The 27,155-nt window shown below is 37.2% G+C and overlaps 1 protein-coding gene across 2 annotated transcripts in view; it reads right to left on the bottom strand.

The window, feature by feature from the left end:
• NKD1 (NKD inhibitor of WNT signaling pathway 1) overlaps positions 1-27,155 on the bottom strand; it is a 293,721-nt gene that overhangs the window by 230,927 nt on the left and 35,639 nt on the right. Inside the window, exon 1 of one of the 2 annotated variants that reach the window (XM_083794853.1) lies at positions 15,606-15,697. The exons of the other annotated variant lie outside the window; for it this stretch is intronic. The gene's annotated coding sequence lies outside the window, so the exon portion shown is untranslated. Of the gene's footprint in view, positions 1-15,605; positions 15,698-27,155 lie in introns of those variants that run through there. 2 annotated transcript variants of the gene reach the window in all.

Raw genomic sequence — 27,155 nt, 5'->3', positions numbered from 1 at the left:
TAACAGAACTTTCATAACAAAACTTACAACATTTCTCTACAATGAAAGAACTGCAAACCCATAGTGAAAAACAACAGGCCCATACATAGAATAAATGATATCTATTTTCTTAATATCTGGTTTTCACTCTAAAGTGATTGCCAAGAATAGACGTACACCACATATTTTATACCCTTACAGTTAAAGTTCTTAGAAGTATTATTAGTTGCTTTCTTTGGCAATGCAACAAAATATACCTCCAACATTCAGGTAACTGGATACGGTATTAGTCAAAGCAATTTGCTGAACACAGGCTTTTGTGCTCAAAATATGTTAGAGAACTCCACTGTATCACGAATACATACTACAGCTAAAAGTCATTAGAGAAAGAAAGTATATACACGTGCGAGAGTAAGTAAAAGAGAAAAACTGGTTTTATTTTTAAATGTTTCATGTGCAGAAAAATCTCCACTTCAGGAATTTCAATCAGAAAAAAAATCGCTTTCATTAAGAAAAACCTGTTACTTGTATAAAGATTCCTTATAAAGACTCCTCTGTGAGCTCCTTCAGGAAAGACTGTGAATATCATTCCGTTGTGAATAGTTTAACTTGCATACAAAGTAAGGCAGGAAACAATAACAAGGAGGAAGGAAAATTGAGCAAGACTACTTTACAGCTTGTTACTAGAATGTAGTGTAAAAGGATTGCAAGACTAAGAGGATCTTGAGAATTAAGTTATTTGAATGGATTCCCATAAAATTCCATGGCAGAGAGGACACTTACGCAGGTGGAGCTCCATGGAATTTAGGCTTTGCCAGGTCCCTGCCAGGTCCCCACCAGATCTGCTCTCACTGAGTTCATCTGCTTTTGCTTAAGATACTCAGTTCTCTCGTTGCAGACTGGAGAAGTGTACTGCATTAGTAGCAGAGTTGTCTGGATTTTCTCTAGCTCTCTGTGGACAACCTTAATCTTTCGTTAAAGATGCACTATATTGGGAATTAATTAGTCACCTAAATGACCCATTGACAAAAGGGTCAAAATGTTATGTTTTCTACCTTTCAAAGAACAACATCAAGGTAGTAAGCTATAGAGATAGAAGGACACCCACATACTGCAGCTGTCATTTTCTGTAAGGAATAAGAAAAACATTATTGGCAGCATATCAGTGCAGTTGGAGAAGATGCTGGAAATAAGAGGTGCTCCTTTTGTGACAACTAAGATGTGGGCAGCAATATTATGTGAAAAATCTAGTAGGGCATCAATGTTCAAAGAATAAATGGCAGACAAACAAAAGGATTCGAGGAAAGTGTTTGCAATTGGAGGATCATTCTGTACTGCTGATTACTAATTTACCCATAATAGCTTTGCCTATGACCAGATTCAGGTTCCTCTGACAGAGTCCACATTGTTTCAACCAAGTGGTCTTTATCCACAACAAAGACTAAAATTCCTGAGGGCTACAGCTGCACTGCTGAACTAACAAAGACTAAATGAGCTGCATGGAGCTAAATGAGACATGGAGCTGCAGACCTAAGCTGCTGTAGAAATACTGTGACCAAAAGCTAATTATCGTCAATACCATATCAGTCTAAAGATTACCATGAAGTTTAGCTTCTACTTAGTTCTTCTGATTATTTTCAAGTGACTTGCGAGATAGGAAAAAAAAAAGTACTAAAATGTACTAAGACAAAAATTATAGAAAATGCAAGCCAGAAAGCTTAGCAAGCACTTTGGAAAGCAAGACTAGAAATTAAATTGATAAAGTGAATGTCTAGTCGACAACCTCAAATGCAACAGAGTTGACATCAAAGTATATATGGAAGAGATGGAAAAGAACTGCTATGTGGAAAATAGCTACCAACATAGTACAGGAGAGAAGAACCTAGGTAACAGCTGATGACTAAACGTAATATCCTGAAAAAAAAAAAAAAAAAGCTAAATTCTTTTACCTCACAAGCACGTAGGTCCTTTTCTAATTTTGCCAGAATGTCTGAATTTACACAAAAAAATGTTCTGAATTTGGAAAAATTAAATATCTTTGTTACCTACAAGTATATTAAAACAGAAGCTCATAGACAAGTCCTCGGGCTTGCTCCTGTGGAAAAAGGGATGGATTCCCAAACAGCCATGTATATAGGCTCAGCTGAGAAGCTGGAGGGAGTGGATTTGAAGTAGTGATGGCAAGGAACTTATACACATCTATACACTTCTGAGCACTCCGACTATGCATGAGAGCCCAATCAGTTCATGCATGAGCCTCCAACTACTTCATACATGAGCACATGATTAATTTATGCATGAGCACCCAATTTGTACACACACAAATACCCAGTATGCACACGAGTGCCCAATTAGCTCACACGAGAGCTTTGTTATGCATGAATTACAGAGTCTAAGTTAGCTAGGGCTGGCTGCACTGGTGACATGCTGGAGAAGTCCATGAACTGCCATGTGCTGATCACAGTGGATTCAGCCAGCTCTAAAACCATAGAAATAAGCCATCGTGAGCCCAGACTGCAGGCTGTTGGAGAACTGGATGCCTCTGCTCAAACATTTATGGAATAGTGGCAGCTGTGAGGAGAGGATGAACATGAAGAGACATGCAGGGAGACAAATGGAGAGATGCTCGAGGAGAGAGATGGAGGAAGAAACTGCTGAAGATGCATTCTTGGGAGGAGGCGCTCCATACCAAAGTGACCCAAGAGTGACCCACACAGGGGCAAGGACGATGCTGAGGGACTGAGGACCACAGGTGACCTACGTCAGAGCAGGGACAGCCCAAGGGACTGTTGGTCCATGGGCAGTACACACCAGAACAGGTACACTGAGAAGCACGGAAGAGCAGAGGAAAATAATAAAAATAAAAATAAATCAGTAAAAGGCTCAGAGGATCAGCAGACAAAAACCTTTACTCACATGACCCCAACCTCCACTGGTCAGGCTCTCACCTTTCAACACCAAAAGAATTGAAATTGACTGAGTATAAACCTTAAAAATAAGGGAAGTTCAGACTAGAAAGCGGGGAAGATAAGCTGTTTGGTTTAATTTGAGCCTGGGGAAGAGAGAAGAAAGATGTTCCCTTCCTTAAGTGTTTATTTATAATTGCATATGTTGCGTTTTTCTTAATATCCAAATCAGTGATTAAATCTTTCTGTTAATTTGCAATAAATTAAATCACATGGAAACCTTCTCACTCAAGACTTGTTTTGCCCATGACATTCTGGCACCTCCAACCCTATTCATTTGTATTGTAAATGCATTGGACATGTGAGGCATTTACACAGTGGAAAATGGAGAGCAAGGACTAGCATCTCATACAGACTTGACTGATATCCCCTTAGGATCAAAAAAGATCTTTACATTGGTATGCCAGAAGAACAGATCTTTGCCCATATTTCCTGGATTCTCATTGGCATATGATTTGCCACCACAAAGCCAGCTTATTCATGAGAAGACCATAGTCCCTCCTGACCAGTGCACAAACACAGCAAAGTAAGAAAGAGAGGAAAGGTTTCTGCTGTCCATTTGCTATGGGACCGGAATTAGTTTTTTGACCTTTACTTCAGGGCTGACAATTTTGATTTGGGATATTTAATCTTTTTGAACATTCACTCTACCCAAGAGATGGCAGCTACAATGGTGCAACATGGTAACATTCGCACACACTCAACATAGATGGCCAACTGAGGGACCACAGCTCCAAGCAGAAAGAGGAGGCATGGAAAGCCAGACAGTCCACAGATAAGCATTTTGAGGTACAGATTTGAACTCTGCTATGCTCTGTACCCTCTCCAACAATAGATCATGAGATCTTTTGTTGCTTTGAAAGTTCAATGAGAATTTCAGGTATTACAACATGAGTGCCAAAATCTCTCCGTGGGCTCTAAGACATATAGTACAAACAAGTGTTCTGGTTCCCAAAAGAGGGAGTTACATGCAGCTATGCTTACAACAAGCTATACTTACAAGTGAAAAACCTGCAAGGAGGAAATAGAATGGGAATTTTTTTACTATATTTCATTTCTCTACTCTCCATCCATTCCATGACAGATGGATGTAGGAGTGGCCTGCCTGCCATTATTGTGAGGATTCATTCTCACAGCTGAAAATAACGGCTGGTATGTTCCGTTCAACACTAATCTACAAAATTTGAAGACTTTTTAAAAAAATAGAGATAAATAAAAACACACAAAACACCTGTTCATCAATGCTCCAAAAGAAGAAGACTGCGTCCTGATTGAATAACTGAACCTGTATCACGAACACTTCAACTAGGTACCTGGTACCCTTCCATGGCAGCTTGATATTTTCTAACCACTCCAATTCAATAATAAACTGTCATACAAATTAGGATACATTTATTTAGTTGTTACACCATCCTGATGCTGAAACCTGACAGGGAATTACTGCAAAACTAGCAATTGCAAAAAAGGCAATTATTACAATGAATCAAAATAATAAGTAAGTAGGCCTGGAACACAGAGTATGAATTGGCGAACTATGTATGCAGTAACAACAACAACAACTGGGTCCTTTTTCTAAATATTGTTAAACAAAATTTTACTTCTTGGTTTAGGCAATTAATTGACAGTTTAATGAAAAGACCTATGAGTAAATGATGACACAGAGCAAATGCACTCTAAATGGAAGTGTACTTGACAAGAATTGAACTGGCTGATTGCATTGAAACAATGTGGGACATTAATTCTGCTGTGGTATAAACAGAGGTTTACTACACACGTTTATTTTATATCACATTCTACCCTCAAACATAAATGAAGTATATTCATTTAAGCCAGAAACTAGAAGAACAAAATGTAAGCCTGTAACTAAAATTCTTATATATCGTATATATATTATATATAATATATGTACACACATTAGAATCTAGGCTGAGAAGAAAATGAAAACAAATCATATAAAGAAAGATGATTTTTATTTTAAAAAATATGGCTTAGAAAATTTTGGAGACCACAAACATGTCACTTATAAAGTAGAAATGAGTTTTATAACTTATTTATAGAGATATTCCCAATCTTTGCATCTGGACACATGCACAATCATAGAAAACAACAACTGCTGCTTATATCCAGTGAGTTGATATTCTGAACTCTTCTAAACCCCTTGACAATCAGGTGGCTCTGCCCCATACTTTCAGTGGTACTACTTTGATTGCTGCTACTTGAAATGGTGTTGTTTTCTAGTACATAGAATTAGAAAATAAGTTCTATTGCTGATTCTGAAAAACTGTCAAAGATTTATATAAGGAACCACTCAAAGCAAATGGTAAATTAGTCTGTGATTTGTACTTAATGTAGTAAAATGATCAAAGTCAGATACACATTCTGAAATGTGCAGGGAACCAGAAGATGTACCAGACCCTACTAATATATGGAATTATCAAAGACCTCCCAAATGACTTAAGTTAATTCAAGCCCCTTGTTCACAATTAGGCCGTTATCATGCAATCTGCCATTTGGTTCCTTACTATTACATCTATGCACAGAAAGTAGCACACACTGGAAAAGAGTTAGATTACTAAACCCTTACATCTTTTCTCTCCCTTAAAAAAAAAATAAAAAAAAAATCTGTTTAAAGAAATGTATTTTCTTTCATGTGAACTTGATGCTGTCTAATCTAATTCTTGATGTTTCTTCCATTGTAAGGCGATGTGTCCTTTGAGGAAGAAAAACAGCTTGTGTTTTGATAACAAACAAAAAAAATAGTTGCATCTCTGTTTTCAAAGAGACAAGCTGTTTTTATTTCCTCTGAAGAAGCTCATTACAGTATGATGGACAAAATGTCAGAAATAATTAAGTGCAAGAAGTGATATATATTTGGGAGTGGGGGGAGGAGATCAACCACTGGAAATAATGTTGCTTTTCTGCAGGCCTCTCCTCTCCTTCTCCCCCAAATTCTTGGTCACACAAATTTATTATCAAGTGAATTAAAAACAAAAGAAAAGTAAGGAGAAAAAGTAACACATCATATAAAAATACCATTAATATACTTTCTCCTAGTGAAAAGAAAGTTAAAAGAGCTTGCTCTTCGAATAGAGACTGTTGCAAAACAGTGTTTACAGGCACACAAAAATCAAGCTGTTTGCACTTCATAGAAGGAGCAAAGCTCTCTGTGAAGCTCAAAAGCCTTTGGACTTTTCTCATTTCTTATTGAAGAGGTCGTACCTCCCCCCACCCCAGGGTCAGCATTGTAAACATCAGCCCATCAAGATAAGAAAGTTAAGGCAGATGATATTAATTACCTGTCCTTTCAAGTCATCCCTGTCTCACATCTGGTTTCCTCTTTGTAGCATTCATCCAGGCCAATAAAAGCAGTGGAGGGGGAAGAGCAATAAATAAATAAATAAATAAATGATGTTTTAAAAAAAATAAACCACTCCAGCAGCTTTCTTCTTTCCTGGGTTGCTAATGGCACACGAGTGCTTCATTTGCTGCGTACACACACTTACACTTGCACAGTACATTAAGCAATCTCTAGTGCAAAACAGTTAGTTGGTATCCTGCAAACCAAAATCTGATTTTTTTTAGCTTAACTTTAGCTATACCATGATATTGGTTGAAATATAGAATGCATCTTTTACTTCTTTTCATAGAAATTGTCAGTAGCAATTGGACTTCTCAGGTACACTGTGTTTCCTGAAGCCTGGCACCAAGGCTTTTAAATAGATAAATATTGCAGCTTTAGCAATTCAACAGTCTTAACAGACCTCACTGTTTGGACATCTTCCTTGCTTAGTTTTTATTTCAATAGTTAACATGTCATTCAGACCACACAGATGGTCACTACCAGCACCTGTCACTTCTGCACTGGATAAAAGAATAGCTGTTCTTTAATAACTTTTGAAAGTCATAACCTATAAAAACCGAACAGTTTAGCTAAACTGTATAAGCTTATTTTCTTCCTTTTTTCCCCCTAAATGACATCACAGCCATTTTTGCTGCTGTCTAATCTTAGCCTTTACCATAGTAATTTTGAACAGGAATGCTGTCAGTTCAAAATTTTCTCTCCAGTTGCTTCACAAAACCAACACAGAGTTAAGAATCGAGGGTAACAAGGTAACTTCTACTTTATTTTTTTTAATGGAAGGCATTTTCAAATCTTCCAGTGATACTGGGGAGCCAAAAAACAAAACAAAACAAAACAAACCACCACCACAAACAAACAAAACAACAACCCCCACACTTAAAACAGACATGCTGGTGAAGAATCGAGTATGGCTGGAAATGCTACAAGTAGGGAGAAGTAAGAACAACTAGAAGAAATGTTAATCCACCTCTGCTGGAGCTCATTAAAAAGTTGAGCGTTACCTCTTGTTTAATCTAGAACACTTAGATTTTATTTAAGTTAAAAAGCAAAAAGCATCAATTTCCTTGAAACTTTACCCATGTCAGGATCTCATTGATACCACCACTGCCAGCAAATTTACGCTGCATATTCAGCCTTATTAAGAGAAGGCAATCTGCCTCCATAAATTGTCATTATCATAACATCTGGCTCAATGACCCTCCCAAACTACCTGACCACAAAACTCATCAGCCTCTGTGGGACTGGTATGGTACAGGAATTTGACAGCGGGTCTCTGATGGCATGTCAAAAGATAAGTTACTTCCAGCACCAGAAGGAAAGAGAAGAATTCTAGAACTGACTCCAAGTCATCTATCTGCCCTGATGTCCTGGATTAAAAATTTGCCTGTGGAGAAACAGTGCCAAAAGCACTGCCTAGTATTTCCTATGGTATCTGTGAGAAGAAAAGGTTCCGTTCACTCCAATATCATCCAATATCATCTATGGGATTTGGCTTCCATATTAAAGTGTAGATTAATTTTCCCAAAGTAGAAATCATTATCAGTGTTCTCTACCTAGGAGTTGATTTTTTTACATCTTTCCAATCTCTCCTCTCTATTTAGCATCACTACAATTTGTACTGAGTATCAATTCCTATACACACCTAGAATGATCAGATGCCTCTACAGCATGGAAATCAGAATTGATAGTTGGATTTTAATGTGTGATTCTATCTGAGACTGAGACCAACTTAGACTCCATATCATGTTTCCTTTACTGATGTATTTTCCCTTCGTTTTCCATCAGTACCGATTCTTGCCAGCTACATTGCAATTGCAATGAAGCCAATCCTCCTTACTTGAAAGTACACTGATACCATCCTGCCTCTTTGTTAGGAAGTTCAGACAGAAAATGATCATTTACTAGACAGTAAGACTCTCAGTAATGTAGCCAGACTACATTAGCTTCAGGTCATAATTTGGAGTGAAAAGCACTATGTCCAATTTCTGTTCCCTAACCCATCCTGTCTATGCATTTCTATTTGTTTTCAAAGTGTCAAATTGCTATTCTGTGCAACGTGTTTCCTGCAGAAGGCCTGTTAATTTTGCAACCACAAAGCTACTTTCACATATGTAATGTAATCAAATATAAGGATCCATGAGCTATACCACAGGTACCTGTAAATATGCTAAAGAGTTGTATGTCTGTACTAAATAAATTATATATATACACAAGATTTTATTTACTAAATGAAAGGAATTGTAATTCTGAACTTTCCTTTCATAACGCTGCCAAGCACAGATCAGATAAATACTGTGTTGAGATCTGTTTATTGATTAATTTAATTATAGTTATTATTGATAAAGAATGCTATATGAGAGTAATTCAAAGTCAGATAGACAGATACACAAACATTGTTAATTTCAGCATTGTTTAAATTCAGTCATTTTGTGCATATCAATTTTCATGCTTTATTTAATTACATGCCCACATTTGTGCTTTTTCCACAGGAACACTGCCTCGTTTCATTTTTTAAAACAGAACTATTTTATTAAAGCCTATTGTATACTGCAAGTATTTTATCGGTTAATATATTACAATATGCTTATTTCCCCGGTAATGCCTGAACATTATTTCTAATGTTCACTATAGTATGAATAAAAAAAAAAAAAAAAAAGAACAAAAAACCACGCCTCGGTTAATCTTCACAGAACATGCCATGATATTATGGGGGAAATTATGCTCTGAGTCACACCTGCACCAACAAATGGATCCCAGCAACAAGAGAGTAATTACACTCCCATTAGTACAAGACAATCATATACAAAAATAAAGCATATGAGGCTATATGGAACATGCATTTGCAGTGAGACAGCCCACAGTAACAGAACTTGAGCCACCCATTAGCTGTACCCATGTTTAACAGCACAGTGCTATTAACTACAGAGTAACTACAGCAGATTTAATGCGTTAACCTTCAGGCTGCCTCATTCAGGTAGGTTGGGGGGGCTGAACTGGCCCATTTAGAGCTAGCCCAGGTATCTCCAGGCTCATGGCAATCCATGCAGTGGACATGCCCTTTGCCCCAAATTTCTAATGCAGCCTTTGGCAAAATAATGATGTTTTTCTTTTCCTGTCAGTAAACCTGGGGCAATAATATTTATCTTCCCCTAGTATTGAAGAATCTGATGTGGAAATTAACTAGTTTTCAAAGCAATGAAGTACATAGACTATTTTACGAGAAAGCAACTGCAATTATGGTTTTATGTCCCTGATCTAGGCCAGTTAAGGGACTGAAATATTCAGAGCAGGAATGTTCCAAAGATTCTCATTTAACAATGCAATAACTTGTGAGCCACAACCAAACCAACTCGTGACATCACTACACTGCATGGTAATTCTCAACTGTCAGGACATATGTGATAATTAAGCTAACAGATACTTAGGAAGTAACACCATAAAATGCTAACTAGTCAGGCAATTCTTATCTTGTCCCCCGATTCAAAGAAAGTACATAGCAAAAGCTGAATGTGAACATTCAGTTATATCTCACATGTGGTAATGAGGTTTTACAGTAGTGGTCTATCATCCTTAAACAATAAATTTGATATTGTTCTACCACTCATATATTGCCTACTGATGTTTAACTGGATAAAAGAGTGTGACAGTCACTTTTCTCTTTTCTGAAAGTACGCAAAAATTATGATTTATAATTCAAGTCTTTAATCGTAAAGAATTCTCACATTATCCTTACAGCCAAATTCATCACATTTCAGCCAAAGCTCTTTAAAAACAGTCCATTTTAACAGACTGTGTATGTAGGTAGGTGAAGTTTGATTTGATGCTGGTTTTCAATTTCCTGATCTGATTTCAGCATATTTGTTGTGTAAGTACTCTTCTGAAAAAATATTAGGCTAAACTCAAAAAAACTGAGATAAGCAATTTTAGGAACCAGCATTTAAGTTTCAACATTTTTTTTTTTAAATAACAGGGAAATTTGGCTGATGTCAAGTCCTACTTTCATGAAAGAACAAGAAGGTACAAAAGTTAAAGCAATGGATTAACATTTAAGGAATGTTTCTCTCCGGGACATTGCTCACACGTGCTGGACTCCTTGTGTTTATAATGACGGATGTGGGTTAGCCCTTTATCTACAGCAAATCATCCAGTGAGAGATGGCATTGCATCTGTAGTATGCCTTTAAATGTCTAGATAGCAAATGTCACAACCATTTGATCTGGTTTCATAAAATGAACTTTCAAGACTCTGAAAGATAGTTTACACTTTGAAAAAGCAATTGAAAACTTCTGTGCTGGTCTGAAATAATAGAAAGAGAGCATTCACATGCTTCAGGGAAAGGAGGGGCAGCGCAGTATGAACATATAGAACTAAGCAAGCAGTCTAATACTTTCTGGCTGTGTTTTCCACACAAATTTAAGACAGACACGGGCAACTTACATCCTGCTTAACATCTCTTTCTTAGCAACATGAGAAGTATGATAATGTACAGGACATTTAACACTAAGAGCTATGCACCTGGACTGGCACAAAATTGAGCAAGGGATAAAAAGCAGTGTCTGCATGATCTCTTACTATGAGAGCATAATGAAATTGCTTAAGTGATTAAGACTCCTAAGCATGATGAAAAAATTATGTAGGCTGAGCTTTCAATGTGATTTCAGAAGTTACATGCATAAACCTTTTCTGAAAAGAGATTTTTGTCATATTAATTCAAACATATCTGTTTTTGTCTTTCAGTCCCCCACACCAACATCCTCACTGAAAGATGATTCTTGGATGAATTGTACTAGAGTAGCTACCAGCATACATCCAGTCATACTGTGAAGTACTCTTTCTGAGGGCAGCAGTAGTAATAGGATGTCAGCAGTAGGAACCAGCACTGGTGACAAGGTTGGAAGTGTAAGCAATTAATGAAAGAAGTAATCTAGAAGTTGGGGTTTATTTTTCAGTTGAGTAGTTTCCACCCTAGCTAAGCTGCTGAAGTACATGCAACTTTCAAACTTGTCAAATAACTGTATCTCACCTGTAAGCAACAGTAAAACTTTCAGCTTTCCAGTCCCCTACCACCAGCAACTTATCTTGACAAATTCAAGCTTAATAACAGAAGGTGAAAATACAGAAAAGAGAGCCTGCAGTCACTCTTATTTGTTAAGGCCCAAGTTTACTTGCTCAAAACATTCTATAATATTGATAAGCTGAGCCAGAAAGGTAACAGCATTGCCTTTCAGGTCTGCTGCTGTTAGTACTCATAGCCACAGTGGCCATGAATAAGACTTCTCATAGCACAGTATCGGAGCTGGTTTTGAAATGAAGAGTAAATACTCGTGTTACTGAACATTCCTGAAGGATAAGACATACATGCTCTATCCCTTTCATTTTAAATGATAGCAAAAAATAATAAGAACCAGATGATTTACATCAGCATCTATTCTTAGATCAAAGATGCAAGACAACAGATTTTGGCCTGTAGATATCACATTTGGAAAAACCACATACCAAATGTCTGGGGACAAATGACGTAACTTCTTTATTTTACTGACATCAGTAAAACTGTGTCGATTTACATAAAGTAATAATTTGGGCCTACTATTACAAAGTGACTCATGTAACTAAAGACTTTAAACATCTGCAGGCAGAGACAACACGCTTGGAGAAATTTCCTAGAAATCAAAGGAAAGATTGGGAATTCTCTAGATCTAGAAATTCCTAGAAGGCAGAGGGAATTCCTGGAAAGCAACAATAGTTTCTTGGGAAGAATATGGATTTCCTAGAAAGCAAATAGGAAAATTCCTAGAAGGCAATGATAATGTCATAGAAAGGAAGGCAAAATACTAGAAAGAACCTTTCTAAAACTTTTCCCTGTGTTAGATTAATGAATTCCTGGACAGCACGCAATAATCCCTGGAAGGATTCTCAATCATGGAATTCCTGGAAAGCACTCAAATTTCTAGAAAGCTCTTAAATTCCTAGAAAGTGCTCAAAGGTTTCTAGAAGTGTTCTAGAGTCAGGAATCCTGGAAAGCATTTGAAGTTTCCTGGAAAGCACTCAAAAATTCCTGGAAATGTACTGGAGGTAGTGATTCCTAGAAAGAACCAAGAAAAAAAAAATATATAAAAAATCCTGGATACAAGGAAATTCCTAGAAAGATCACAAAACTCCTAGGGTATTGACACTCAGATTCTTAGAGATAACTCAGAAATTTCTAGAAAGCTTATATATCCAGAAACTTCTAGGTTGCACTGGAAAATTCCTATGCCTCGTCACAGGACATATGAAAAGGGCCAGGGATATTGCTGGTGCTGGTCTCCGAATGGCAGAAGAGTGCATTCCATCAATGTTGCATAAGAAACAAGAGCCAGTATCCACCGCTTCAAATAAGACAACCAAGAGGGCTCTCTGGTTAGGTTAATACCTGTGAAGCTTGACAAACTTTCATGAATAACTGTAGCCATAACCAGGGGAGCACAAATTAATAGGAAAGTGCTGTTTCTAGCTCATTGTTTTCTGTGCAAATGAAATTCTGGAATAATGTGTCTGATTGGGAGTATAATAAGAAAAAACATACTTTCACAGCTAGCGTTTACATTATCTTTGCAATGACGTGATGCAATTTTACAACCACAGGAAAATATACTTTCAAAAACACACCAGTGAATGAAAAATGCAAAACGATCCAAAACAAAAGGTAATAGAAGCCATGTGTTCACATGCATCCATTGAAGCACTATAAATTAAATTTACTAGATATAATTCTACAAACAGACTGCCATACCTGCATCCAGAAATTCCTAGAATATTTTCATCATATATAGCACACATGGAGAAAAAAGGCTCCGCTTTCATCCTTATAATAGGATATACCTTTAAAAGGATTTTTAAAAAATTATTATTTTATTCTCTTTGGAGAAACACGTAGTCTACAAGTATTCTTAAAACAATGTTGTAATTGTATCATCAGCATACAACACAAAACTCGTGGTCCGGTTCCAAATTTATCCCCTTCTTTCTGTATGATCATGAAGAAAGTAACTAATGCCCATATTTCACTTTTCGTTTTAGAATTATGTACTGTATTCCACTGTAAGTATGTCACTAGTATATAGTATATATCTGGATTCCTGTCTCTCCTTTTCACTCAGTTTTGTGGGTCAAATCAAGCTCAATATGTAGCAACACAGAACAAGGACTCCTGCAGCCACAGTAAGTTATTAATAATTCCAATATTAAGGTGCACTGATACTGTAACATCAGCCATACAAGAACCCAGACACAGAAAACATGATGTGGGGAAAAAATAATAAATAAATCAAAAGCCACAAAATCTGTCAGAGCTAAACTGAAAAACAGGTAGGTCTGTTCTTATTGCAAACAGCCTTTAGTGTTGCTAAATATGCTCTGTTACAAGGGCCACTGAATAAGAATGGAAAATGAGCTGTTAGAGTACGTTACATGTTGCAAATGAGAGCACTGATAAGAGGGGACAAGAATGCTAATGACTACTAATAATTAATATTTAGCATTTCTAAAGCCTTTTCATCTGTAGACTTAAAGTCCTTCTTAAAAGTACACAACTGTTACTTTCTCCATTTAATGGATGAAGGAGGCAATGAGTCTCTCCAATTTATTTGTATTAAAAAAGCATACACTGATGGTACTTAGGGACCTGCCAAGTCCAAGTCCTGCCTGTACTTCCAGGTTCTGCAGCAAAAGCTTGTAATAGAACAACTGCTGCCTCGAAATTTACAGCTGATATGACAATGAAAGGATGGGGAGAGAGGTTTAATGCAAACATAGCATTAAACATACAGCCCTTTATGTGAGCTTTTTTGGGGGGGAGGAAGGAAAGAGGATTGTAGGAGGAGCTAAAAAAAATGATCAAAAAGAGACACTTGAAGGAAGTGAATTCTGGACTAGATAAGAGTCCAGATACTTAATAGGTCTACTGTGTGGAAACATGGGATGTGAGCAGGATTAACTGAGGGAAGGAAAGCTGGTAAATCATAAGGCAGAGGAAGTTCACCAAAATGGACACCTCCTTGCTGTTACCACATGAACTGAAGTACCTCAGGCATGTGCTGTCTGCTACTAGCCCAACTGATGTGGCTTTTTTGCTGACTCCTCTCTGCACATACTTTCTCCAAGCCGCATGATAACAAACACCCTGGTGACTCCAGAAGAGGACCGATCCAGCAACGATGACCATCACCTCCACTCAGCGTACCAGGGTAACATTTGCTAAACTGTGCGTTCAGCTAGGGAAACTAATTTGCTGGAGCAATTAGGAAGTAAATTAGACTAGACAGAGAAATATTTCCGTTCCTTTGTACATCCATTTGTGTGCATGACTGCTCCCGAGTATAGGGGTCCTTTGATTCTCCAAACTAGCTGATGTCACACTAACCTGAAAGCTCATGAGGGCCTACTCAACCAGAAGAGGACAGTTTGATTAGGCAAAACCTAAGCCCGAAGGGCTGTAGCAACAGACAAATGCCAAGAAGGAAAACATACAAAATATCTGGGACATAAAGGATAATCTTAAAATTGTCCACAATACAGCAGTTTATAAAATGTCCCATACCAGGAGGCACTTTACAGTTACACGTTGTGAAACAGGCCTGGCTTGAAGAGTTTGTCATCCAAACAGGTACGAAAGACAAAGGCAAGAAACAAAAAAAGGATAGAGCAGGCCAGCAACTTGCTTGAGTCACCTAACAAGCTGATGGTCAAGAGCTAGAAATAAAACTTAAGGTGACAGTATGCAATCAGACAGCTGGAAGCAATTAAATTAGAAAAGTTTAAGAAGCTATTATCTGCTACTGAGACATAAGCTTTAGGCCATGTGAGCAATCCTGGTGTATTTCTGTCCGGAACAAGACAAGTCAACATAAACTATAACTGAAAATGAGAAAGTGAAAATACATCCTAAAGTAACTGTGATGTCAAACCACTGCTAGAAATCCAATACGCTGGTCAAACACTGTGCACGTGAGACAATACAGACTGTCTGAAAAGACTTCAGAAACATCAATCAGCATTTTTACATAGTGACTCCAGCCTGCTTAAACAGTAGTGCAACAAAAAACTGTATCAGCTACATAAAATTCTCTGAAATAAATCCAAAATGACATCGTTAACTATTGCATTCATTTCACAAAAACACATTTCTTTTTCTTCCTTTTCTGTTCAACAACTCAAAAAACAACAACAAAAAACACAACCACACCCACAATACTCCTGCCATCAATGCTGAAAATAAAATTGCATATTTAGAACATAATATAAATTAGACTGATAGTCACCTGATAGTGAACTACTATTGAAAACAGATGATGAGTTTCTGAGATTGATAGAATGGGAATAAATGAATAAATGCTTTTTTTTTTTCTTTTTTTTTTTTTTACACCTTTAGTTCAACATTGCTAGAAGCTGCTGAAATACTGTCTGATGCTAATATCTACAGCACAGATAAGTTACAGACAGCTTGGAGAAGAAAGCAATTAATAAAATGGTGACTCACTGGGAAATAATTGTGGAACTCAAACTACCTGGGCTAACACAGAAGATAAGATGTAACCTGGGTTACATTCTGTGATGACCTAATGGGAAACATATGTTTGATAGTAGGTTCTTTAGCACAGCAGACAAAGACATTGCAAAAAGAAAGGGTGGGAAGTTGGAGCTAGGTAAATTCAAATCACAATTTTGTTACCAGGAGGGCTGAGGCCACTAAAAGATCTAAATAGTCCCACTATCTAAGGTATAAGATATAATCTCCAAAGCTGCATATGTAGAAATGAAGATACAGGTTTATCTAGAGGATAAGCTTCAGCTCAGAGAAGAATTCAGTAAGATTATCTGGTTTACGAGTACACATTACATTGAGAACAGGAAAATGTTCAAGCTTTATAAGCCACATACCTATGTGGTTTTTTGTTTGGTTTTGTTTTTGTTTTTTATGCCTAAGAATCACAAGATGTATATCATTATTTCTGAAGAACAACAGAGAGTGATTTGGTCTTTGTGAGCATCAGCTTTAGCAATCTCAGTTTACAGATGAGGATTTGGGTTATCCATTCACTTCTCACATGGTCACATGCCACAGTCCTAACATATGAACAGTCCCCTGAAACTATTCGCCAGTCACACGTAGTTCAAGACCCCCAAGGTAGATGCTCCTACATGGATAGTCATTGTGGCCCTTTCTAGTTTTATAACCTGTGATTCTAATAAACAAATTATTGAAGTTTGCAGCTATTTGGATCGAATGAATTCTAATCTGAGTCATTAAACCCTTAAATTCAAAACTCACACAAAAAAAAAAAAAATACATAATAACTTCTGGAACAGACAGTATCACTACTAATCTTTTTAAGCAAGGTCGCCAAACACAGTTTTACCATAGAGCGAGGATCCCTTCATCAAGATACCTACATTCTCTTTAACTACATGAGGAATCGTGCCTTAATTCAACAGACCATTTACTCATATGTAACCATAAGCACCTGTTTTCACCCCATCCCATTTCATGGCAATGCTTTTTGTGATTAAAGGTAAGCACACGCTTAAGTGCTTGGCTAAAAGAAAATTTCACCTAATATGACCGTATGTAACAGGATATTAGATGGAGCAAGGTGGGAAATCCCCACCTGAGACTGGTTCATCATTGCCTTGCTCTTCAATCTTAGACATATAAATGAATTTCTATTTATCATTGTTAAACTCTTAGCTAGATACAGTAACCATAAAACTAGGAATGAAGATGTGAGGCTTGACCAGCTACTGTTGTAGAATTCCATATCTGTACAAAATCTTCTGCATTTTGATGGTAAAACAGAAAAAAAAAAATCATGCTTAGACTCTAACGTGGGCTCTTGCAGAGATCATTTATATTCCTACCATTCAAACGTGTTTAACATAGTTTAGCATTTTTCTTCTTATGAGGCCAAATTTTCAAAGCTGTGAGTGGGAGGTACATGCATAAATCCTGTTACTTGTTAACAGTGTTTCTGCACATACCTTCCACACATACCTTCCACACACCCCTTTGGAAATTCAACCTATAATCTCCACTTGTGTAATGTGTCTGGAGTAGGTGTAGACATGACTGACGTAAAAACATTACTTCCCAGCTCTTCAATTATGCCAAGTAGTTTTTTTTTGGTTTTTTTTTTGTTTGTTTTTGTTTTTGTTTTTTTTTTTAATAATGAGAGTATTATGATCAGGTCTGTATAGGAGTTCTGCTTATAAAGATACAAGCAGATCCTTCTACACTCTATGCTCTGTTTTCCAAGGCTGTGTAGGTAGAAGAGTGCTTGGGACAGAGGAAACAATAATTTTTCCGTTCTTTTACTCACACTAAGGTTACTGTATAATGATGCCTGCTTAACCACAACAATGACAAAAATCCACTTCATATCATGTTTTATTACTCTTGAAATACACAGCTTTTCAATCAAAAGGAGGCATTGGGAATTAAAAATGAGAGCAGCTTCCTCTTCTTTGTGCATAATGCACATATTAAGAGATGGACAAAAATAGATTAAAAACTTGGAGAAACAAAAATAGCAAACCTAGCGAAGCCACATAACTGGATTAATTCAATTGCCATGACATACAGGAAAAGGCTCTCTGTTTTCAATGAATTGCAACAAGAAGTTGTGGCAGGAACCATTCCTCATGTTATAATGCTTAGCAGAAGTAGAAGCTTAAGAGCTGTAAAGTTTCAGTTGTTGAATTCCTTTACCTTTTTCTTTTCCCTTCTTATAGTAAATGCATTTTAGCTGTCATTTAGCAGCTAGATTCAGCTGCCTCAAGAGACACCCCCTGAAAAAAGTCAGAGATCAGCTTACCAGTATATAAATGTTCCAAAATACAAACAGAATGTAATGATGTATTATTTAATAATAGTTGTCACATCTTTGCTTAGAAAAATAGCTGTGCAAACTGAATATTCAAAACATGTCAGAGCTAGAGCTGGCTGAAAAGTTTGTAGTGAAATATTTTTATTCCATTGCAAACTGACTGTTTTTCAAAACTGTACTGTTGTGGAAATAACAATATATGATCAAGGGAGGTTTTTTAGTTCTACAACGGAATTTCTGACAAAAATCTGTATCCCCTCATTCTTTATGCTGGGTCATTCCAAGATTTTTACCAGTTGGCTACATCATGTAGGAAAGAATCTGTATCACAGATTTGTGGGAGAAGAACTGAAGGTCTATCAACATTCAAAGTATATTTATGGCCATATTCCAGCCCAGTTCTCATACCGTTCAGATTTCAAACCATAACATAGACTGCTCAAGACAGGACAGAGTCACAGCACAAGCAACCACTTATTTTAAGAGCTTTTCATGACATGAAGAACAGTAGAAAAAAATATTTATACGAACAAAGGCTACAAATACAGGATAGTTATGGCCTTAGATCTGAAAGCTCATAACAGCAGAGATTTACCAGGTTTGTGTATATCAGTCAATCAAATAATCCAACCTATAAGTAGACAACGATGACATCCAACATTACTGTAGTGTTTTTCTGAACTTCATTAAAAAATAGAGTTTCAAACCACTTTTGTGAAATTATAATTTCTTCCTTTTCACAGATGAATGTTTGTCTGGGGCAAAATCTGTGTGTTTGTATTTTAAAGAGAACTTCATCACTGGTCTCTTTCAAATAAAGTACATCTCATCACATATCCTATGATTATCTCGTATAAAAACAACATATAAGCACTGAGTAGACAATATGTGAAGACACTTTATAACTTGTTCATTTTAATCCTTAATCTTTAGAAGTAAACAATACACTTTAGGTAGCAAATATAGTGCCATATGGACAGAGAGAGATAAAAGACTGTCAGGAATATTGCCAAGATTAGTGTTTCTCTACAGAGGATATAGTATCTACAGTGTTGCCAAAATAAAACAGCGACAACTGAGGACAGAAAACCATCTGGGCAGATTGCAGCAAAAAAAAAAAAAAAAAACAAAAATAAAATCTATACTGAGCTAAAATAACAGAGAGAAAATAATGTATCCAATAATCACAATCTAATAAATTTTGTATTATTAACTTTTATATCTGAAAAATATTATTCAATATCCAAAACTTCTTTAAAAGTATTACTTTTGGTTTTATACTGCCAACCATTTCTATAATGAAATCAAGAAAAAATGTTTTTCTGCCAATGTGCAGTCCTTTCAAGCTATGGAGAATGGCAATTGCATTCCTACATTCAGATTGACTTCAGGAACATTGTTAGTCTCGAGGGGTAAATGGTCATGCTCACTACAGTTAGTATGATTTGCATCTCAGTGTATATTTCTGATTACTTACAGTGGATCTCTTTGGTAGAATGACTTAAAATTCTATTCTATTCTATTCTGAAATGACTCAACTAAATAACCAAAAATAGCTAGCTCAATCAAATAAGGACCACAATCCAAGAAAGAAAGACTGTTTTTGAGTCTGTGCTATTATTAGCCAACAACTGGACAGGGATATGAGTACAAATGGATGTATGGTTCATAGGCTCCTTATAGCTCTTGGTAACATCTAGTAGCTGTAATAGGGAAATGTAATAGGGAAAGACCTCCCTCCCATCTGTAATTGAAATCACTGTTGTTGTGTGGCTATTAACAATGAGGAGCGATAAACTCAGATTTGCACTATCATGTCCCGTTGGGTTTGCCAATATATGCATGACAAGAGTTGAAAAATGGATGTTTATAATTGGATTTTAGTAACCCACATCTAGATTTCCAAATAAGCTTCTAGAAACATATCTGTCAAGGGCTGCTATGTCTTACCTGTTTGTACAAATCATTCAGAGGAAAAAACACATTCTTCAGGTCTCTAATTACGCCCTCTCTGAGGTATTGAATGCCTCCTTGAAACTGCTGAGCACTGTCAGCTTGAAAACTGGGGACACACAGCACCTTCCATGATGCATAGCAAGTCTGTCTGCAATGCCAGACAATTTGCAAAGGGCTCTTACTAAGATGCTACTGATCCCAGCTTCTTAGCACATCTCTGCCTGGAGGATTAGACATGCATGCCCTCTTCACCTACTTTAGTAAGTCAACTTAGCTTTAACCACTCAGGAAGATAATTTAGCTAAGTTGGCTGCCTTTATGCTGAAACAGATGATGACCACACACATTCTGTTCCACCTGCAGGAATTCTAGGGCAGAAACCTCCAGCAGAGAAGCAGCTGGAGGGAAAGCATGGGGAAGGAAGCAGGGGGAGGGAAAAATGACAGTAACATGTTCAACTACTTCAGCTAGGAGGAGGCATCATCTGTCTATGCCTTTATGTCCTCAGAAAAAAATAAATAAATAAAATAAAAAATGTCAGTTGTTGCACAAGACAGAATGAATCTTAGCACTTAATAGTTCAAATGTTAATGGAAAAAATGAGTGATTCCAAGTCTTTCTTAATATAGCTCAAAAAAAATAAATGCAATCAAACAGTTGTATTTCCTATTCTTATTGATTTAGTGTTGAACTTAGAAAATGCTGCCTTAAAAATAGAGGTCAGATTAATTAAACTCACTGTTGTGGTCAGTTGCTGTTTCATAAATATTTGTTTAAAGTGCATTTTCTTTATTTACTTCTACAAGCATAAAGCTCTGCTTATAACTCTCCGTGAAATATCAAAATATCTTTGTCTTAAGAATCTGCTAGAGTTGAGCATTTGGGTTCTAAGCATTTCCAGCATTATCAGGTTAGAACAGAACAAACAGACTAAAGTCTGACATCAGCACTCTTCCCAGCAGGATACACTACTTTTTTCATTAGAATCTTTGAGCTTGAGATCAGACACAGGGAAAGATTAAAACAAATATGAATTTAATCAAGGGATTCTACTTTCCTGGTGTGGGAACAGGAACATGCTGACATAAATAGAGGACGAAGCACTAGGGCGTCTGAACCAAATCAAAGACGGCTTGCTTACCACTAACTGCTCAGATGATCCATATCATAACAACAAAAAGAAAAACAATTATTTATTCTTTTTGATGTTGCTGCTCAGAAGTAACTTCCTTTTTGAAGAGAGCAGGGTCAAAGCCAAGTTATTGTTTTTGCTTGAAACTTTGTCAGTGAGGGACTAAAAGTTATTAGGTATGACTTACTTTGGGGATTTATGTGGGAAAGTTAGGGATGTTCATTTCTTGTGGGTAATAACTTCAGGAGAAAAAAAGAAGGCTAATTGTAAAGTGAACTGAAATTGTGTTGTTATGGAAAATCAGATCATTAAAGAAAATAATAAAGTAGATATTGCATTGAAGCTTCCTAGAATAAATGGTACACAGCCAGCTCTCAGCCTGAGCTAATGGCCAAAATCGTCTAGATACCACATAATGCTGAGAAGATCCTGCAGTTAGAGATAAGTATGCTCAAGATTTGCAAATGAGTGGGTGCACAGAAAACTCAGAGCTTTTTCCTTGAGCACTGTAGATTTAACAAATGGTCATCAAAGTCTCTTTTGACCTAATAATCAATGCAACTAATAAAACTGATTAGAAGGACAAAGGCAAATGGGATAGGCAAAATATGGGACAGACAAAATAAAGTATCTGCAAAAAGACATTTGGTGATTTGAAAGAATTTTGTTCTACTGTTTAAGATTCATTAAGACTCTGTCCTCAGTCTTATAAAAGACACAAAGACAAACCGTGCCCAGAGGAGTTTGTGTGTTAAATTTGTATTCAGAAATAAATTGAAGAGTTTACATTTGCATAAAATTCAAACATTAATGTTCACAACATGACTTTCAAGTACGCAAACTTACTGTCCCCATTTTACAGATGAGGAAAGTGATGTTAATGTTGTAAGTAGGAATAGAATCCACAGAGTGCTTGGATCCCAGCTAGAGATCCTTACAACAGCAAACCTGTATGGCTCTGATTTTCAAGAGAAACTCAAAACATGAACCCCAAACTAAATCAACAGAACTACAGGTTCTTAGCACTTAGCTTTACATAACTTCAGATTGTCACAATAATCCAGCCTTTTCCCCAATCACTGTAGAAGGAGACTGAGCAGATTCAGCACTGTTATATATTTACTTTATTGTAAAGGGAGGATTGAGTAAAAATGTATTAGATTAAAACCTGGTTGCATTTACTAAGCTGCAAACTCAATGTTATGGGGATTTCACACAAACTGGAAACTCAGTTTTACAGCTTAAGACAGAACAAAGCCACAAACCCCGTTGGGTACACTAACCCTAAATTCAGACATTTTCAAAAACAGATCACAGCTTTTCTGTGTGGGCAATAGTGGAGATGAGGCTAAAAGCCAAACGAGCTATCATCAGTGATACAGTGAAGATGGCATACTTTGAGAATGAGAATGTTACTCATTCTGCATAAAAAATAAAATACAAAATCTAAGTTCATTTCAATCAGGAGAAGCTGGTTTCCGTGTGACACACAATACCTGATGGCAATCTCAAACCAGCATGCTCCGTAGCAAATACATAAACAAAACGCATCCTTGGGAGGGCAGAATCTAGTGTTTCTCCTCTTCCTAATAAGTGCACTAATCCTTATACAGCTGTTGTGGTTTAACCCGGCTGGCAGCTAAACACCACACAGCCGTTCGCTCACCCTCCCCCCTCCCTCTCTGGGATGGGGGGAGAGAAACGGGAAAGTGAAGCCTGTGAGTTGAGATAAAGACGGTTTATTAAGACAGGAAAATAATAATAACAATAATAATAATAATAGTGATAATGGTAATAGTATTAACAATAATAATGTGTAAGAAAACAAGTGATGCACAATGCAATTGCTCACCACCCGCTGACCGATGCCCAGCCTATTCCCGAGCAGCCGGCCCCCCCACCCCGGCCAGCCACCCCTATATATTGTTTAGCATGACGTCAGATGGTATGGAATACCCCTTTGGCCAGTTTGGGTCAGCTGTCCTGGGTCTGTCCCCTCCCAGCTCCTGCTGCACCCCCAGCCTGCTCGCTGGCAGGACAGAGCAAGAAGCCGAAAAGTCCTTGGCCTGGTGTAAACACTGCTCTGCAACAATTAAAACATCAGCATGTTATCAGCGCTCTTCTCATCCTAATCCAAAACATAGCACCCTACCAGCTACTATGAGCTACTTAACTCTGTCCTAACTGGAACCAGGACAACAGCATTTCCCGACTAATTAATTCATGAACCTATAAATATTAAACAAGGCAATTTTACAACTCCAAAGCAAAACATCAAAAATGGTATCTTAGAAAACATTAAAGATTTTTTTTTTTTGAGATAAAAAGATTTGAGAAACAAAAGAAGCACAAAGCTGACAAGAATACTGCAAGGTCTTGGAGACAGACCTGGTGAGAGAAAGAAGGTGCATCTGAAGAAAATTTCTAGACCAATTTCACATTAGTTTGGTTTTCATGAGGAGAAAGAGAGGAAAGACCTCTAAATACAGAGGAACAGAGAAAAGCAAAAACAAAAACTGAAGAAATTCTCTAAAGTCATAATAAATATGGTCAATTTATGTCTCAGACATCAAGGGAATGGGGTATCAACAGCATTTAAGAGGCGAGAGGACCGGACATGAACAGAAAAAGAAAAAAAAAAACCAACAACATGCAAATAACTGTAGCTGGAAGCGTTTTTATCAGTTAGAGAAAAGATTGGTTGAAGCACAGTCAGTATATGTTTTAGAGAGGCCACGTCTAGGTACATCCTGATGGTAACAGGTGCAACGTAGGCCTTCTTTTTCTGTTTAAAAGTTGGAAAGCCAGATGTCTGTGCATCCTCCATTCCAAATAAAGCATCTCCTGTGTTCCCTGCACCTGAGTTTTCTTTTTTCTCCAGCAGGAGGGATACTGCACTGATGAAGGCACAAGCCAGAACACAGAGCAGCTAAATCAGAAAACAACCTAGAGATATCTGATGGGGAATATAGTAGGGGAAAAAAAGACGAAAGATCAATATTCAACCCAAAGAAGCTACATGTTAGCAAAGCAGAACAGAACAATATTCAAAAAACAGAGTTAAAAGAGACAGTGAGGAAGGGACAAGAAACAGGGTGATGCAGCTGACTTAGTTCTAAGTAGAAATACAGAAGTAAATCAAATGCTTATTTTTAAGAAGAGACTTTCTAAAAATCACCCTCACATTCAATGTCTAAAACACAGGCATCATGGCCCTCTTCAGCAAAAATTTTAGAAAAAGTTGGCCTAAGTCTAGAAAGCTGTCATACAACCCCGAACACTATACCACGTTTAGCACTACTGACAAAGAAACAATCCCTCAGTTGTTCCACAGATGTGATTTAGGAGAATTAACATATTACACAATCAAATTGACAAAATAGTTGAGTTTTTGACATATCAAATGCCATTAAGAATGTTACAGACTGCAGCAGAGCCTGTAAGTGTTTCTGAATTAATATCTACATTGTATAAGGAAAACGGGGGTCCATATTCAGCTAACTGACAGATCAACAGCTGGACTCCGTAGATTCAATTTCACCTCCACAAAGAATGGGAGGAAATTAAAATGAAAAACAGCAAATATCTGAATAACACGAACTGGTCATTAAAGACGTATGTAGATATACATCTACAATACTATCAGTGCCTGAATCAAGATGCCTGGGAAGACTGTAAAGGACACAATCAACAAAAGCATAGTCTTCTGGGTGTAATAGATGTCATCCACAACTACAGTTAATCTCAACGACCTTAGACATCACATACCATACCTGCGTGTGCTCTGGAACAGAGTGCACCAGAGATGCTTTGAGGTAGGACTGCCTGGGGTTGGTATGCCCACATGGTGCAGCACAGTGCTGTACAAAGATGCCTAGCCTGACTCCCCAAACTGTTGTGTTGTTGACACAGAATAATGATTGAACCAACACAAATCACTGCTTAGTAAGGCTAATTCACTTTGACTTCTCTCACCCAAATATGGCTGTAATTGCTTCTGGCTATACAACTAGCACAGCTGGAGCTCTCTTTGGGATTTCTGCATTGTCCTCTGCAGTTCACCACAGACATTACGGTAGTTTTGTCCAAGCTTCACCTCCCAAATGATTATCACAATTTAGAGCTTAGATTACAGTCTGCAGTCACTGGTGAGTCAAAGAATTCAAATTTTGATATCTGTTCTTCAGCTGAAATGCTTCTGAGCACAATGCAGCACTTCTGTAAAAGCAAGATCAGATTTCTCATTTAGAGATAGAGAGCCAAAAATCATCCTGAGAAAAAGTTTTATGCTGTTATTTTTATCTCCAGCTTCTGTTGAGACCTAGGATCTTCCCCAGGCTCCTCATTTAAGTCTTAATACTTGGGAATATATTCATTTCCATCACATCAAAAGTAGAGAATACAAGGTCCAGAACACTCCTGCTTTTGGACTCTGACTAAGGAGAGTGTTTGCCTTTTTTCGAGATCCTAAGTGACTTGTGGTATTTATATGGTGCAATCAGGTACAAACATATTAGCTTAGATTCCCAGAACAACATAGCTGTCTTAGCTGGATCCTGCAGCCTGAACATAACACTGTGCTAATGCAGTCTTGGTACCAAAGACCACTGCTCCCTTCTGTATTGTAGGTAGCCATTTTAAAGGAAGAGCCACATGAATTCAGAATGTGAAGTATTACACTTGCTGACATAGGAGGCTGTGAATGAACTGTAGGAAAAGTGAACTGAACGAGGCAAGGCAATATTAGAGAGGATCTTTCCAAGGCGAAGGCTCCTAGGAGGTAATAGCTTCTCCTGGCCCACCTCCACACTGCTCTGTCAGCTGCTTTATGCGTAGTATGTGAAGAACATTGCACTCATGACATAGGAGGGCAAACAGAAGCCACAAGCACATACTTAAGAATAAACAAACAACCACAGAGTACAAATCTGATGAGAAAAGTCATTTCTGTCTAGTAAGAGCAAGGAAGATCTGAGCTGGCTATTGCTATGAAGAACAAAATTTGAGGAATTGCACAGCTAGCAGGCAATATAACCCACTCAACCCCACATGCATTCCACTGCAAGCTGCAAGAATATTCCCAGCTGGGACATGTGCCTGTACGGGAGAAAGCCCACCCTTACTGGAACTATAACCAGCCAGGAGCCTATGCAAATTTCTCCACCTTTTCAAATGGGTTTCCATGCTGTAGAATCTAAATACATTTTTGGTGTTTTTATTTCAGGTAAGAAAAAGCTTCTGTAGTAATTATCCACTTCTATAACTGTATAAGCAATTAACACAAAATTGCCCTACTGCAAATAAAACCTTTACAATTCTTTTGAAATGTCATGTGAAAATTTTGATTGCTTTATTTGGTTTTTTTTACAAAATCTTTGTAATCTCTTCCTACTGACTTTTGAGAGAGGTAGATATTTTCTAGTCTTTGTTTAAAGAAAACAACTAAAAAGATGAATGCAGAAATCTTAGTAAAAAAAATAGGTTAAATGCTTACAAATTTAATAAATTATAGGGGCGATTAGATTATAATGGTATAAATTATACATATGATAACTATACTATTTTATAATGATTTCTACGCCCTCAGGATATTTTCATCATTATCAGAGTACAGCTCAGCTCCTTCTACAGAATCCACAGCCCAAATCCTGCACTGCAGGATATCCACTTAGTACCATTTCAGCATTTCACTGCAATGCAGTAAAGTACTGCCTTATATTTGTGACATTCTAGAAGAATCACCTTATTTATCTTACATATGCACTTTAAAAGTATTCATAAATGTGCTAAATACATATATGTATATATAAATAAAATGTAAAACAAATACAGTCTTACATCTAATAGCTATCTTTAGCTACATGATTGGCTTCCTCGGAACTCTAACAGAAGGTTATAGT

The sequence above is a fragment of the Anser anser genome, assembly GCF_964211835.1.
Source record: "Anser anser genome assembly, chromosome: 11".
Taxonomy (NCBI): Eukaryota; Metazoa; Chordata; class Aves; order Anseriformes; family Anatidae; genus Anser; species Anser anser.
This window is presented reverse-complemented; position numbering and strand designations above follow the sequence as displayed.